This window comes from Haemorhous mexicanus, chromosome 9 (assembly GCF_027477595.1).
Source record: "Haemorhous mexicanus isolate bHaeMex1 chromosome 9, bHaeMex1.pri, whole genome shotgun sequence".
Taxonomy (NCBI): domain Eukaryota; kingdom Metazoa; phylum Chordata; class Aves; order Passeriformes; family Fringillidae; genus Haemorhous; species Haemorhous mexicanus.
In genome coordinates, this window is record NC_082349.1 from 13490999 (window position 1) to 13508738 (window position 17740).

At 40.5% G+C, this 17740-nt stretch overlaps 1 protein-coding gene across 12 annotated transcripts in view; it reads left to right on the forward strand.

Moving 5' to 3' along the window:
* The window catches only part of ADGRL2 (adhesion G protein-coupled receptor L2), a 386374-nt gene that overhangs the window by 214238 nt on the left and 154396 nt on the right, over nucleotides 1-17740 (forward strand). For 9 of the 12 annotated variants that reach the window (XM_059854095.1, XM_059854102.1, XM_059854099.1 and 6 more), the window contains exon 1: nucleotides 16320-16457. The exons of 2 other annotated variants lie outside the window; for them this stretch is intronic. The gene's annotated coding sequence lies outside the window, so the exon portion shown is untranslated. Of the gene's footprint in view, nucleotides 1-16319; nucleotides 16458-16852; nucleotides 17001-17740 lie in introns of those variants that run through there. One more of the 12 variants, XM_059854097.1, reaches the window with a different exon arrangement.

The window sequence follows — 17740 nt, forward strand, 5'->3', positions numbered from 1 at the left end:
TAGACATCACCTTGTTGAGACAGAATGACTTACTTGGTAAGTGGTTGACCCGATTTTTTGTCTGGCACCCAACATTGCTGGGCATTATGCCAAGATGGATTCTGTAGCTATTTATGACTACATTCAAGGTTCTACTATGCAAATCACAACTATTAGCCAAAAAAGCAGAGCAGATTTGATTCTAAATATTTCCATAGCTCACAAGGTCAAAGCATTTGTTTTCACAATTTTAAAATGTAGTTGTGTAAGTAATGATCAGTAATGCTTAAAGAGATTGTCACCTTTAACATTTTATTTAGACATTTAGACTGATTTAGGCAGTACATAAACATTTTTCCTCATGTGCTACGAAATACTTGTATGAAGTACAGGAAGAAGAGACATGAGCTGAAGTGGAAAAAAATGTGACTCATTTTATCTGTCTGTGACCAGCTTAGCCACACCATACAGAATGACAGTAAGGGAAAGTAAAAGGAAGATGAACTGTGACAAAACATCATTGGAGAGTGCAGCCTTCCTCCAAGGTCACCCTGATGCAGCTGCCTGAGGGAATGGCACAGAAGGGCAAGGACCAAGAGCCTGCCCTGCCCACAGTGTGGGCACACCCACATTGCCTGCACCTCCCTGCTGGGCCTGAAATCAGGCCTGAATCCCACACCAGTCCCTAGGCAGGCTGTATTCACAATTACTTTTGCCAAACCTAAATTCATCCAGCATCTCTCCATCTCTGGTGGACTGTGCTTGCAGGCAGGTGCAGGGCACAGTGGCCCCATAGATCTGTTCTTGCAGCACACACTGAAACGGTGGTGCTGGGTGCTGGACTTCAGCTTGGAGATTTCTGTGGGGTTTGGTGTCCTCCCCCCATTCCCATGACATTCAGCCCCCACCAAGACTGAAAAGTAAAAGCTGTGTAATTCAAAAGGAGGCAGTGCTACAGAAGTTCTTTGGGATAGGTTTGCCATGTGCTCTATGTGCTCTCCAGTGTCCATCCTGGTTTGAATCCTTTGGTAGGCATTGCTATCATGCTGCAGAGAAGCTGTTTTGTCTCAGTTCTATAAAGTAATAGTGAAAACATACTTACAAAACCAGCACTGGTATATGTTATGTAGTAAGAACTGTGTCTACAGAAAATTGAAATGTGATTTAAACACATAAAAAAATGATTACTCGTAAACAGAAATTGAAAAGAGGTTATGTGCACAAGTTGTTACAAGATGGATTTTAAAAAGACATATATCTCTACCATATCCTAATTTCCTGACAAACCTAACAAAAGCATTAATAAACCTTACACATGTATCAACAAACTTACCTATTAAAAATACTCAATTACAAAATAATAATTGCATTCATCCAACACCTAAAGATTCTTCAGCAATATGATACAAACAGGGAATAGGTAATAAATAATATAGAATATAGAGGCATGGGCATAATGATAATATAGACTATATATAGTAGTCAAATAGTAAATTGAGATATTTCCTCTTAAAGAAAAGGGAAGCAGATTTAAAACCAGGCAGAGTCTGTTTTTTAGTAGGGGTTTGGGCATACATTGGATTAGGTCCTCAGACAGAATCTGAGGTGGGAGCACGTGTCTTCATCAGACAAACATCCTTCACATAACACCAAGGGTGGATAAAGGCTGCTTAATTTATTGATTGTAATATAAAATAATTAACAAGGCTGAACCACTGGTTCAGAGTATTTCTTTGACTAAAATAAAGGGTTAACATAAAAAACCTAAACCAGTTAGTTGTTTTCACAGTTTGCCTTATCAGTCAGCAGTTTTCTTTATAGTTGTAAAAAAAAGCATTTTTAAAATATTCTATTGAAAAATAATCTGAGTGTGAGTTAGCAGTGCCTGAGCACAGTTTTCATTTGTGCAATGCTTTTTATTCATCACCTGAGTTCTGTGGGTTGTGGTGAAATAATGTTTTCCAGCAGAAGGGAAAGAATTATGGGAGAAATGTGAATGAGTGCAGAATAAGGCCAATTAAGATAAAGTAATTGGTCAAAGTCTGATTTCTTTGTTTTAGTTACCATCCACTCAGAGCAGGGCTCATTGATCTTAGTAGGGTTACTTCCTTTACAAAGTGCAGGACTGAGAGTGTAGGACTTCCCTGAATCATCTGTCACAGTATAACCCCATAAGTCTAACAAGGTGTGAAAGAGGCTTCCAACAAAGTAGGGAAGATATTTTAAAAAGGGACAAAAAAATGTAGGTTGAATTGGGAATATGGAGATTTTCCATTGAATTCGTAGGATTTGTACAAAGAAGTGGAATTTGATCCTTATTAATACAATACAAAGCCTTGGAATTTATTCATTGTTAAACTTCTGTGCTTTAGCCAATTCTTTTTTAAAGAGTCCCTTTTCCAATGGGAGTCACAGAGCCCTGTGTTAAGGTAAACATTAGCAACTCTGTCCACAGGCAAACCTAAATAATACTCAAGAAACTAAATCCAAGACATTAGTGATAAAAATACTTAGCATGTATTTGTTTCCTGGGAGCCTACATGGAAATTGAATTCCGCTGAGCTGCACTCACACAGAACAGAATTCAATTAAAAAAAAATCCACCTGAATTCCATGCTGTGAAAAGCCCTTGCAAATTTATTTTAGGGACTTCGGGTGTGGAGCCTGGCCACAGTTTTATTTTATTTTTTAATGGAATCAGCCTTAATGTCTAAGGTTATTCTTTACTTGCCTCTGCTGAACAGTTTTCACATATAAGCCAATGGAGGACAACTCGTTATTAAAGAAGTCAGCAGGTGTCCTGTGCTCTGAAACATATTAAATAAAGAACTCAACGGGATCGTGTTGACTGTGAGCTCCACAAAGAAATTAAATAATGAAGACAGCAGCTCTTCAACGAAGCCAGGTTTTCATAAGTAAAAAAGTCTTGTCACAAAGTTGAAAGTTCTCCTACATATTTCAACAGGAATTTCTATTCTGGAATTTTCTGAAAATGGGCAATCTATGGATTTGAGACACTAAAACTTTCTGACCAGAACCTTGTGCAATAGAGAGTGATCAGAGTGGCAGGAACTGAATAGTCCAAATCTGCTCTTCTCTTTATAGTTCCATTGTTCAACAAAAAAGCCATTGCAAAATGGCCTTGTTATCATTCTCAGGTTTGTCTAATCTATGTCAATATTGATATGAAACACTCCTGCAAAATACAAAAAAAAAAAAAAAAAAGACAAAAAACAGGAAAGGGTCCATTGTATTTTTGTATTGTATTTTTAGTTAATATTTTTTTCAAAATATGAAGCCTTCCAGCCACAGAAACATTTAAAATAAAACCCTTTTCAATTTAAATGTATTTTTGGATAAGATAATTTTAAACCTTATTAGAAAGGTTAAGAACTAATATAAACTCAATTTTGAACTTCCTATTTATTCTGTTGTTGAGTAATTGCACCAGACAACTGTTTTTAGAGTGGTCTTTAATATAAGGAATCACAAAATTTATTGGGTGTTAATGTATTAAAAATTCTGTCATGCAATAATTGTTTGAAGAAAATTGACAATTAAGAAACCTAACTAAGTTTCTTTTTGAAGAAAAATAAAACTTAATTTAATTCTCTTTGGAAAAATAAAAGTTGACTTCAATAGAAGTAGGTCTGGGCAACTCAGAGTTGATTGGAAAATAAATTATCCTAAGTGCATCCAGACTCACCAAGCATCTTTAAGAAACAGAGTGTTCGTAATGAACCAAAGTCTTCTGACAGCTTAATATGACTTTAAAATAACTAATATGAAAAAAGATTGAAAAACCTTTGTTGACCAGGTGTTTTCCCTTTTTATCAATACAATATATTCCTATAATGGCCATCCCATGCTCTGTCATTAAAATGTGAGTTTTACTTTCAGGTGCTTTGTCTCAGACATATGGAATTCTCATCTGCAGTTTTTACCTCCAGCCTCCCAATTTAATCACTCAGGGCTTCTTGAAGAACAGTTTGCTGCAAACACAATTCCACAATCTGGGCCTCCGTGAGTTAGTATGAATTTATCAAAGCAATTAAAAACTTTTCCAAAACTCCCCACTAATTTTAATACATGAGACATTTCCCTATATTTGTGATTTCTAAGTTAATGTTGTTGTTAGGAAAAAGTATTTGCAGGACTCTGGATATGGTCTTGGTTCAGCAGAAGTTTGCTGACCTAGACCCATATGTTTGCAGAAGAGGGGCCTCAGCTTAAGTTATGGGTGAAAAGTACAACTGATGGCCTGATGCCATTCATTCCTACCAATAATTTATTCCATATCCATGCGCATTTTTCCAGGAAGGAAACAAACAATTCTCAAATACAAATTCTTCCCTAGACACAAAGTTGAATTAATTAAAGTGTTTGCCAATCTCTTGTCGTCAGCCTGATGCCTCGTGTGTGGGTAATTGTGTGTTTAACAGAAAAATTTCCCAGAAAGTTCAGAGGAAACCACATTTGTCCAGTTATATGCACTTCAGCCTCAATGTATGATGAAAAATATTTTCCCTACCATTTTTTCATTCCAGTCGCCATTGCCAGATGCCCCAGAAAAAAAATCCATGGCGATCCTTGTGATTCCTTAACTGAGATATGTGCACATGAATCTGCCTGGGTCAGGAATTCTGCCAGAGCTCCATTGCAGCAAGCCAGGGCCAAGTGCAGGACCCTCTGTAAGGGGCCGTGTGCTGGAGGGCCAGGGGGCTCTGCTGGACCCCACGCCTGAGCCTGGAGCAGCAGCCAGGCTGGGCACTGCGCTTGCAGTGCCTAATGCTGCAATCCCACCTCTGACACAGACTAGGAGTGTGGGAGCTTACCCTTGGAGATCCCTTGAGTCAAGCCCAGATGGCAATCCCTAAGTGTGTTGGAAGAGTGACCAAATAAATTGAATTCATTCAATCACTTCCAAGACATGTCATCCTTGTGCAGCATTTTGATCCCGTGTTTGAGTAAATGTATGATTAAATTTTTATTAAAAGGTAATGCTCCTGTTTTAATGAGAGTTAATTATATATAATTAAAATGAAAGGATTAATAATATTAAACATTTCATCAGAGGTAAAGATAAATATAAATACATGTATTGTAGTATGATTTAATATGAGTGTATAATATTGAGCCCATATTATCTTCAATGCAGTATGTAAAATAGAAAATGAATAAAATAAAACATGAAATAATATTATATTCCAGGCACTATGTAAAATAAATGTCTGGTTTATTACTTCTACCTTCATGAAATCCATTTGATTTTTGGAGTTCAATATGCAAAGAATAGTTGAAGTAGTTTTAAAAATTCTTATGAAAAGTCCCTATTAAATAGATGCATACACTTCCTTACTATGTCACCTTTCCCTGTGAAAAGTTAATTACAATGGTAAATGACCTACATTTTTGAACACAGAGTCATAGATTACAATTTGGAAATACCTCATTTCTAGCTAACATTGAATCCATACATCTTTAGAAGCCTAGCTTCTGATTTTCAGAATCTTTGAAACAGACCTTAAATATTCATACACAGGGTGTTCTTCCTGCATTGCTTGTATCTGACAGATTTAATCTCATTTTGACTCTATTAATAAACTTTAGTGTTTAGTGTCACAGCAACACAACTTGATCTCTACCCTTAGATACACCTTGTTTTAAACAATAATATTCATTCCAGTTGTTCATTATTCAGTAATCCAATATTCATTCTGCCATTAGATACAGTGAATCTGTATCTCCAGGTGTAAAATGCTGTGAATAAACAGAAACTCTGTTCTGTAAAATGCTGTGCCTTAACATAGTGTAATAAGCTGAGAAATGTGTTAGCTTTTAAAATAATTTCTTTAAACTGCATAGTTTTAAATCACAGAGATGTTTTGGATTCTGCAAACTATAAGGAACTAGCATTTTTCTAACAAGATCTTAAGGCCCTCAAGAATTTTAAGGATTTTTTGTAAACCTCAGTATGCATTTTTTTGCTAAATTTTGGCATTGTTTCACTGTAACTCCAGTACAACTCAGTCGGTTTATTTTATAATTAAAAGCAAGGAAATAGTAACAAAAATACATAATGTATGGGACTCGTGTTTATAATAGAAACATCCATAAAGAAAGAAACATGTTCTGACTCTTCTCATTACCCCAAAGGGAATTGCATCTTTAATCACACAAAGCACAACAGCTTTCTAATTTTGTTTAAAGTGTTTCAGTACTTACAAAAACCAGATCAGGTTATTGTAAATCTAGAGCAAATTAGAATCATTGGCCTCTGCTCAGCTGTATTCAAGAATACTATGTAAATCATAAATTTAATGGCATACTGAGACACACATCTGTTTCCATTTTGTAGAAGTTAATAATCTAACTTCAGAGTATTTAAACATTACTTTCATTAACTGGAAAATTGTGAAAAATAGAGACTGCTGTAAGTCATGTGTTGCAGCATTATGCTCAGGGAAATATAAAAACTGCAAGTCTATATAGTAAAGCCTAAGTTTCTAAGAGATGTGCCATTGTCTGTTTCGTGACCTTGCAGCTCCTCTGTTTACCAGGGAAAACTTACACAAACAGAGCTGCATTGCTGAGTAGAATCTGCACCTGCACATAGTAGATTCCAGTTTGTATTTTTAGTAGCAAATGCCTTTCACAAGAAGAACTACTTGGTGCCTGGATTCCCTAAACTTATGTAGATAATGACCTAATGGCTTTTCCTATAGTTAGTATTCTAAATTCAGGTAAATAACCTGCAGATCAATATACATATTGCAAATGATTTTATTTTTGACGTTAGAACTGATAAAAATGCTGTGCTGAATAAATCAATTCCCAGTACACAGTTATTTTTATAAGATTTACTTTTTGGTCTAGTTTGTACTCTGTCATATAAGTTGCTTCATAATAAAGTTCTTATTGAAAATGTTAATAATTTATTAATATCTTATGCCGTATCACAAATGAGGCATCATGCACAATTTATGTAATTTGAAAAGCACCAATTGTATGTGATTTGTTGGAGAGACACATCAGTATTTTCAACATTTTTTTTGTTGTAAAGACAAAAGTTTTTATGTATAAAAATTATGTCGCAAATGTAATTTCTAACAGATTTTTTCTCTTCAAATAATCTCTTTATTAAAAGACACCCAATCTTTGGGAAGTCAGGTGCCGCTTGTGTGCCGTTACTCTTGTGCTAAAATTACCTGTGGTAGTAGATACTTTGCATTAGAGCTTAGGGTGCATAAAGCTGAATGGGATTTATGTAAATAACTATATGAATATGTATCCCACCTTTTACCAGTGCTAATTTCAATGAACTATATTTGAGAGGGAATTATATTAATATATACAACTGATAGGAAATTTGCACATTAATTTTACTGTCAACAAAAATTCTGATGAAAGCAAATTAATCTGACATAGCCATATAGAGAAACAACAGGAAGAGAAAACCAAAAGGCGAAACATGGTGCAATGCAAATTAGTGGTTTATTCTTCAGTAATATTCAGTGCTTGCATATGCAGAAAATTCTGCCATTCCTGTGTAAATGCATACGGGGCTATCACTTTGCTTTCCAACACTGTCATAAAAATTTAAGTGCTTTAATGATATATTAAATGTAGTATTGTGATTTACCAGATATAATACAAAAAGATCATATTTTCGTGCTGAGTAGTCAACAAACAGCAGCCTGTGCTCACAGTGAGGTGAAGAATAGCATCTTACTTATTGAATACATTTTATTATTTATAATTAGCAGTAGTACTAAGCAGTCAATCGATGTTCCTCAAAACAGAGCATGGTACTAATGTCATTCTTAGACTGCAGTGTTTTTAGGAAGGCGTAGCCATACCTTCAATCAGATCCAAGTCTATTTGTCAAAAACACTGAGGTCTGTCAAAAGTAAATGATCATTTAATTAAAGAAAAAAAGGTGGAATATCTTTGATCCCTATATTTAGTGATATTAATTCGCTGTGCTGCAGGTGTTTGTAATATATAACAAATCATTACCCAAGCAGAGGCTTTTCCAGGCGGTTTCGGTGAAGGAAAACGACTGTTCTTTACAGCTGCCAGAGTTACACCTGGCAATGTAACACAAGCACAACAAAATGTGAACTAGAAGATGTAAGCCTGGGAACAAATCTGGGTCTCCCTCTCCATGCTCTGCTCGTGTCAGCTGAGATGGATTGCAAAGCAGTGCCGCTGTACGGAGTTGATGGGGAGGGGAGGGAGACTGAATTTGCTGCTGTGTCTGGGCTCTCTGACCAGTGATCCATGATGCATCTCTGGTATCTGCTCCAGAGGGAGCCAATCACATAACTTTCACCATTTCAATGGCAATCAGTAACGAGAGGAAAAAATCTAATCTTATAAAAAATATAAGGTACCAAGTCTTTGTGTTAAACCACACAACAAAATCAAAGCAAGTATAACCAATCAACTGAGGTTAAAGCACTTCCAGACTGGCATGAGGAACTGATGGGTAGAATCAGATAACTGAATGTAAAGCACAACTAAAAACTGCCTTGATTAAAGCTACCAATTGAAAATTCTAAATTAAAAACTGAACATTTGCTCTGACAGAATAACGCGTATTGAGACATGGGGGAAACAGCAAAAGGGAGCTGAAATATGCAAGTTTGGAAGCAAATATGTCTGTCATGGCCCATCTTTTGGTAAGGGAAACTTGAAAGTTGCAATCATGAGGTGAGGAAGTCCCAGTGGGAGGTTCTTTTCTGTTCATGATTGATTGTAAGCACCCTGTCCTTTCCTGTTCATACCCTATTACCGTATCTCTCAACTTGATTATTATGACTATGGACCAGGTTTTCATGTAGGCAATATATAGAATTTCTGCAACTTGACTCCTAAAGAGAAACATGGAAAGAATTTAAGCCATTAAGTTTAAAGACTACTCTGCTTAAATGCTGCCTACCTGGGGAAGATGTCTATGCTCAACAGGCACTTCCATGTTTTTCATATCACATTTTTCTGCAGCTGTGATACTCATCATGCCAAATACTGCTTCAGTCAAGATAAACCAGACTAAGGAGATCTGCACCTATATTATTGCTAAGGTTCTGTGTAAAACAAAGCTGAGCAGTTAAAGGTGACAGTCAAACTCTAAGAGCATCTGACACCCATGAATGCAGTTAGTCTGCCACTAAAGCCAGCAGCAGTCGTCCCTTTCTTTTAAAGGTGTAGCTTTAGTCTACAACTAGCATTTAGAGACTTGTCCAGTGCATGAAACAGGGTCAGTTCTCTCCTCTGCTTGAAGGGTTTCAAATGCACATTTCTCACCAGCTAAACAATTCTCTAACCCACAACCTGATTGGCGATGGAAATATTCTCCACTTCTCCTGTTGAAGTCTTGCACCAGGCAGAAAATGATTCATGATTCACTGTACTAGAAAATGAGAACACCAGAGGGAACATGACTCTGTAGTTTAATGATTTGGGCAATCAACCAAAATGGGGAGACCTCAGTTCTGGTCGGTGGTCCAAGAATTTGATGTCTTTTTTCCCATAACTTCTCAAGAATGTAAATTTAACCTTACCCCTGATGTAGGCACCTAAATCTTTATGGGTCTGTAAAGCTGTTCACATCTCCTAAATGAGAGGTCTGTTCCATAAAGAATATGGATTTTAACAGTGCAGATTAAGTGAGGTGTTTGGCTAAGAAGAGAAAAGCCTTCATGGATTCATATTTGCAAATGCAATTGTTTGCCTTTGAATTCTTTATCTTTTTTGCATTACCTTTCATTTTGTGATACAGAAGCAATAGAAGAGTGGCCAGAAATCTAGGTGATATGATACTTAAAAGCACTGTGTAGTAAATGTAGGTTAGAGATTGGAGTCCAGGTGCAATTGGAATTTGATAAAGCAAATTATTGCCATTCTTTTATATTGACCAGGAGGGTTGCAAGAAGTAAGAGGGGATGATGAGAATATGCTGAGACCACCACACATGCCAGTCTGAGTCATGGGGTACTTCTCTCACTCAAATTACAGAGATTGAGCAAAGTCATAGCAAATTGTACAATATAGTTGTGTAAGGGGGAGGAGGAGAAGGAGCTCCCTGCCAGTCAGGCAAAACTGTATTTATTTTAAATAGAAAAATCTGTGTAATTTCTTAGCATCTCTTGGGCTTCTGTCCTTAAAAAAACTGAAACAAGACCTTTTTTTGCTGCCCAAATGCAGGATGCGTGCCTGTACAGATATAGCAGTTGGAGAAAAGGGAACCTAGAATGTGCAAACCTATTTGGAGAATTGGGATCTCATGACATATCTCCTTCCCCAAAAGCTCAGCACTTCAGTTCCTTTCCTGGTATGATCATTTAAGCTTCAGTGCTGAGCTTTTCATATGAAAACAGGGAATTGCATTCATTTCTTTTTTAAGTGTGCCTTGCTATGTTACTCCTAACAGCTCAGTCTTGAAAACTCTTTGGCCTTTGTAAATGCCTGCAGCATTAAACTGTAAACTTTTCTCCACCAACATATATCCAAAATACCTGAATTCCAAAGAAATGTATTTCTTCAGTAACACTGAGCTCCGCTGCTCCCCATAATTTACCTCAGAGAGTGGAGAGCTAACTGAAAAATATGGCATTAAAAACTGCATCTACATACACTGGCAAAAATCATATTGATCTCTTCTAATTCATTAATGTGAGACAAAAATTCTGTTTCAGAATACGAGTTAATATGGCATACACATGCTTTTGTTTCATAGCTGCATTTTCTCTGAACAAGGTTGTTTCTAATATTACTTAATTAAACAAAATTAAATTAATTTCTAAGAAACAAGAGAAAACAGCTTTGTTGAATAAAATGATCTTCATTTTCTTGAAGCTATTTAAATTAAAAACATGCATCTCTACAGTTGGAAAAAAACCATCCATGGTTAAAATGTTTGAAGCCCATCAATCTCTTTAACCACACAGCTAATGTGTTCCTTCTGTTTTCTTTGAATGAAATCACCATGAGTGGTTAGATGTTGATTTAACATAAAGCAAGTGGAAATGGGTGTTTCCTTAGTCATGTGTAGAATTTATTTTTAAAAACAATTAGCAAGTGTTATGAATAAGTCAATGATTTTGTCATTTCTTAAATAATGATATAGATTATGAGTCATTAAAATTGATTACTGAAGTAAACTGTGCAAAATGCAAATTCATATTACATTTATTTGTTCGAAACAGCTGCAGAATTCTCTTATTTTATTGATGGGTTTCATTTTTTTTTCCCCCAAGTGACACTAAAATCAATTACTTAGTTTAAAAGACCACTAATTGTCAAGATATATTTCCAAACTTTTAAGGCAATACATTGGATATTTTCTATTATGGGTTGTATCATTCACAGTTTATTTATATGAATTTGCCTGCAAAATTAATTGGGGATTTTCCTAAATGAAACAAGCAAAATTTTCTCTTTTCTGTTTTATGTTAAAATGGTAAAATCATGTAATTTGTTACTTTTTCATGGGGAAAAAATGAAGTCTTTACATCATACCAATTAAACTGTGTCTTTATACCAGTGCACCAATTTTAGCTGATAATAATGCATACCTATATTTACTACCACTTCTGTCAGTCTTTGCCAACATTACACCTAATTACAGGTTCATTGATACGTTATTCACAGGAGTACAGACAGATAAGAGGAAATGTCAGTCGCTAGTATTTAAAGTTCAGTCATAAAACTCCAGTAATAAAAAATAGGCTGCATAAAATCTGTGTAAACCATTACTCATGGGGGAACTGACACTTAGGGCAATACAAAATATTATTTATCAAGGAACTGAAACATTTTAAATTAACCTTTTTAAGAATAGGCAGATATAAAATGCAATTCTATGACCGAAAAAAAAAAAAAAAAAAAAAGCTAAAGCAGCCTATAAGATCATATTACAGACATCATGATTTAGCCAATTTTTGCCACAAGTTAAATCATCTTTCTCAGATGCATCTCTTTCAAGTACACAGATGACAGTTCAATCTTTTCCAGTTGTTACTGTCCTACATGTGGTCCCTGGAAATGCTAATTGATACACAATTGTTGTGATTATTTTAAAAATTGCTATGGATTTGCTTTTTAGTTTTTCAAGGATATCATCCCACAGATTAATGAAAGTAACTGGAGAGCAGTACACGCAGAATATACACCTTAACATGAAATATTACAAATTTAACTTACGCTAAAGAGTGGGGATAAAATACCACAAAATATTTCAATAAGAATTTACACATTTCTTACTGTGTTTTCAAGCTAAATTTTTTGCACTGTTGAAGCAAAGCAAGATTTTAAGGAAAATATACTTGTCTCTTCTTGTCTGTATGGAATAAGATTCATATTTATAGGGATATGTCAAAAAGCAAATAGTAGGAAGTCATAACGGTGGAAAATGGATTTGTTATAATTCCTTCTTACGTATTAATATTCAAATCTGGCAATAGTTGTGGCTGAGTAAAAACTAAAGGATCAGATTTACGTATGCTGGGAGTACATGTGTGTACAATTTTTCTTTTTAAGAAACATATGCTGATTCATGTGAAGTAGAATTAATCATTTGAATAATAGTATTATACTTGCCAAAACAATATACACCTCTGCCAGGTATTCTTATATCTTAATGCAGTTTTAATGAGAATTAATGGAAACATGTGTTTTTGAAACAAATGCTAAAAGGTCTCTGCATTTTTAGCAATTGTTTAAAACTCAGTTTTACAGCTTGCCATTGTAAAAGAGTTGTAAAACTCCATCTCTGCATGTAGAAAGAAATATGATTCCAGAAGTTTTTGATGAAAAGAGGGAAAATGAACTTCAGTCCTATATTTGAATCCACATAGGTGAATTCACTTTGACTTCTGCAAATATTAGCACAAAGCCTAGTTCTGCAGTTCTTTTCAATCTTTTTGTAGGCAGAAAAAAAATTAGAGAACCCAACAGAGTTTTTTTTGTTGCAAACATAAGAACTTCTCTCTCTCATGTCCTCTCAAAGGAAAACCATCAACCCTAGATAATTCTCGTATTATCGACAGTTTTCTGGCTAAATCCTGTTCTCATCAACTAAGCAAAAGTCTGTTAGCTCAGGGGTATCACTGCTTATTTGCAGTTACATGAAGGAAAGAAAAGAAAGAAAGAAAGGTAGAAATAGAGAAAGAAAGAAAGGTAGAAATAGAGAAAGAAATAGAGAAAGAAAGAAATAGAGAAAGAAAGAAAGAAAGAAAGAAAGAAAGAAAGAAAGAAAGAAAGAAAGAAAGAAAGAAAGAAAGAAAGAAAGAAAGAAAGAGAAAGAAAGAAAGAAAGAAAGAAAGAAAGAAAGAAAGAAAGAAAGAAAGAAAGAAAGAAAGAAAGAAAGAAAGAAAGAAAGAAAGAAAGAAAGAAAGAAAGAAAGAGAAAGAAGGACTTGTTAATGATAAAATTTAAAACTTTGGTAAAATCATAGCAAGTCAATATGTATATCTTTGTATTTCTATGACCCTCTTTTTAAGCATGTTTCTGTAACAGATGCATCCAGACCTTTAAATGAAAATCAGCTTCTAATAAAATACATTAAAATGCCTGTATAATTTAATTCCACTAGAAATGCATAAGGGGTTATTTGGGGTTTATACAGGTGTTTATAAGGATAGCAAGAAAGGGCAATTGGATATATTAGGAATACACCAAGAACTTAATAGAGACTCTGCCCTTTTGCTATATGTTGCTCTCACAGAAACCCATACTTTAAACTATATATAATAGGTACAAAACTGTTACATAGACAGATGATCTGTCCTTCTATTCTGTTTGAGGCATTTGAGCTTTAACCCAGTTGAAAATGGCCTCAGGAAAGTGCACTGCTCACTATGGCAGAACTCTTCCTTTCTCCTAAAAGCTTGGGATTGTTCTTCCACTTCCCAGTCCCCTGGACAGACACCCTGAACTGAGGAAGGTCAGCATGTCTATGGCATGTCCATATTTCAGTGACTTCTAGATATTCACCCCCCAGATTTTTGCTAGCATTGTTGAAAGTTTAATGTGGTTTTGAAGATCCCTGGACCAGCCCTATGGTTCTCAGTACTCCATATTGCAAGGTTTTCAAGATCCAGTCTCCTTTTATCATGTCATGTTTTTCTTAATACATGCTACAATTTCTAAACACTAATTGCACAGGTATGCAGAGACATCAAAATGATTAAGTAAAAAATAAATCATTACCATTAACAAAGGTAATGATCCTGATTGTAAGTGTTGTACTCTGGCTTGTCAATGTGCTTTGGACCTAAAACAGTTGATCAAGCCCCAAGTGGTCCGGCCTAGTACATGTGATTCCGTGAGTAGAGGCAGTTGAAAGGATTTCATTTCAGTGCTGCAGCGAGGGAGGGGATGGCTAAAATCCCCAAACAAAGGGAGGGGGCAGTTATCAGGTCACGTCTGAGCTGCTTTGACCGCGGCTGTCGCTCCCTCCGGTCACCGCAGCCCCGGGCGGGCGCGGAGCGTGGGACGCACGCACGGCCCTCGCCCCCCGCTGGCACCGGCCCCGCCGCGCTCCCCGCTGGCACCGGCCCTCGCTAATGCCCAGCTGCTTCTCCCTGACCTTGAGAGCTGGGAATTGCCCATGTTGCACATCCTGAAAGGTCAGAGCGGATTCTCAGTGTTTTGCATCCATACAGACGAGAAACACAAACCCTGCAATACCAGACCTGGTTTCTAAGAGCGGATTTTTTGGGAAAATGCAGCCACGCTACTAGACTGCGTTTTGTATCCGAGCACACCAGTGAGTCAACTGAGTATCCTTTAAATCGTTTCCAAGTGCTGTTTACCCTGCCCTGACATGTTTTCCCTAACGCATCGCTGTGCCTCGGCGCGCCGTCCCTGCCGGGCAGAAGCCGGGCCATGTCAGTGCGAAGGAGAGAAGGAAAGGACCAGCGGAGCCGTGAAGGCGCTGGGGTGCCGGGACACTCCGTCTTCCCGCCCTGCCTGCCCTCTCTCGCTGCTCGCCCAGCCGGTGAACGATTTTTGGGTGATGCCGGGGAAGGGGAGGCGGGGAACAGACTCTGCGGTGCGGAGAGCCGGCCCGGCGCGGCGAGCCCAGCCGGCCGGGCAGCTCCGCTCGGGCCCTCGCACCAGGCGGGGTGCGCGGCATCGCTGCGCGGTCGGGTACGGGCACGAAGGTGCGGCGGGGACGCCTCCGGCCGGCCGGCCTGCGCGCCTGCAGCCGCCGGGGAGGCAGAGGGAGGGGGTGGCGGCAGGCCCGAGGCCCCAGGCCCGGCCAGCGCCGGGGCCCGAGGCGCCGGGCAGGGGCGCCCAGCGGCTCCGCGGCGGCGGGCGAGCGGCTCCGCGGCGGTGCGCGCCCCTCGGCATCCGCGGCGGTGGCGCGGCAGCGGCAGCGCGCAGCCGGTCTTCGCGGCCTCCGGTGCCGAGCGGCCGCTATTTAGCCTTCAGCCCCCCCATCCCCCGCCTCAAATGAATGAAGGGCGGGAGGGGAACTGAAAAAAGACAGGAAGGGGGAGATTTTTGTCCTTCGCCGATGCCGCTCTACGTGATAATATGTTTATATGATTAGCTGAGCCCAGGGGTGGGAGCGCAGGGAGAAGGGGTGGAGATTGGAGGGGGAGGAGGCTGGAGGTGACTCCAGTTCAGAGCCGGCAGAGTCCGTGTCAGGACTTGGCGCTCCCCAGCCGCAGACGGAGCGGTGCACGAGCACGGAGAGGCTGCCATACATTCATTGGGATTTTTTTTTTTTTTTTTTTTTTTGGTGTGTATGTATTGCGTTTTTCCCATTACTGCGCGCGTTACTTGCTCAGCGCCCGATCTCCAGTCGTTGGCGGGGCAGCAGCACAGGGAGGAAGAGGAGAAAATCTGAGGAGGGGCCGGCCCCGCACTCCGCCAGAGGCCAGAATGTCATCCCGGGAGATGTGAATCCGGTCGGTGCGAGCGACAGAGACACGGAGGAGGGGGTCCATTGTAACATTCGAGTTGTTCCCCGCTGCCCCAGCTGCTGGCATCGCCTCCTGATCGCTTCACAGAAGGGACTCCCGAGGCTGGGCACACACACTGCACTGCGCCCGTCCTCCTCTCCATTTCGGCATTTTTTTTTTTAATTTTTTTTTTTTTTTTGTACTGAATTTATTTCTTGTGTCCGTGCGTGCGGGAGCCTGGCTGCATCGCGCTTTTGCTGCGGAGCGGAGTGTGGGGAACTGCAGGAAAATGTTGACTTAGACCTAGAAGAGCCTCCCGGCCGGCTGCGTGGAGGAGAAGCCGCCCCTGCTCTGCGCTGCCCCAGCCCTCCGAGCCGCAGCGCCGGCTGCCGCCCGCTCCCGCCCCAGCCCACCGCCCGCCCGCCCGCTCCCGCGCCGCCGCCGGGGCCCCGGGACTAACTCCGCCGCGATCTCCCGCAGCCCCGCGCTCGGCGGGCTGACCCGGACCGCGGGTCCCGCCGGGGACACAGACCCCGGCCCGCCTTCGGCTCCCAGACATAGGTAAGCGGAGCCCCGCGCTGCAGCCTCGCCGCGCGTTCCTGCCGGCGCCTGCTCCCTGACTCCTGGATGTTCCCCTGCCGAGCCGCCGGCAGGGATGCACTTACTTTAGGGTCTGCCTCGCCTGCCGCTGCCGCGGGGCCGCCGCCGGCGGAGCGGTGTGCCCTGCGGTGAGCCCGCGGCTCCGGGCGCGGGCAGCGCGGCGGCGCCGCTGCTCCGCACGGCCGCGCTCCGCCCGCGCGGAACGGCCGCGCTCCGCCGCCGCCCCCCCGCGCCCTGCGGAGGGACCTGCGGCAGCCGCGGCCGCCCCGCCCGCCGCCGCTGGCCGCCCCGCCGAGCGCGGGGGCTGCGGGCCGGGTCCGCCCGCCGAGCAGGCCCGGTGCTCCGCGGCGCGCCCCGCGCAGCGCGCAAAGTTGCACCCGTTCGCTAAATAACTACCTGTTGCGGGTGTATTTGTGTAACTCTGCCGAGCGCCCGGCTCCCAGCCCGTGCGGGGTGGGGGGTGCTTGTGGGAAGAGGAATAAATTATCCTTTGTCGGCTGTGGGGTGAGAACAACTTTTTTTTTTTTTCTTTTTTTTTTTTCTTTTTATTTCTATTTATTTTCACATGTAGAAATCTGGGGCCATCTGGAGACAGAAAACAGTGTGTCATGAGGCACCGTTGCTGTGTCTGGCTCTAAAAATAACATCTTGTTGTTAGTCTGCGCCGGCCCTGCTGGGATTTGAGCGCGGTTTGTCAGAAAGTAAAGAGCTCTGCTGGTGTTCAGGTGTGTTTTCTTTGCCCAGAAATGCCCCTGTGCGCGACGGAAGGAATCCTGCGGAACAAATGTTCTGCTGTTTGGCTTCCTCAGACGCCCTGGCTCCCTCCTTTTGTTGCTTGCCACGAAAAGAGGTGCCATTTCGCATCATTCTGCAGAAATTGTTTGAATTAATGCAAGTGTGAATTCTTACCGTTTGAAGGAGGGTATTAGCATATCAAAGGTTTCTTAGCTCCGGCTCAATTGAGAAAACTTCAGCTTGTCTTCCATTTGCTTCCAAGAAGAGGCCCAAAGGGCAGTGGGAATTGTAAAGGGGTAAAATGGGGAGGTGGATTTGGGTTATGTTTCTGAACTTTTGCTGTTTTGCAATTATGGGAGTGAAAAACAAGGTCCCTCCGCTGCAGAGCCCTTGCAAGCGCTCGGACAATTACACTCTATTGATTAATGGTTTGTTCCGAGCAAAAAAAAGTGACCTTTTATGACAGGCACTGTGGCGTGGTTTCTGATTCCTCCTCTCTGGGAGGGGGA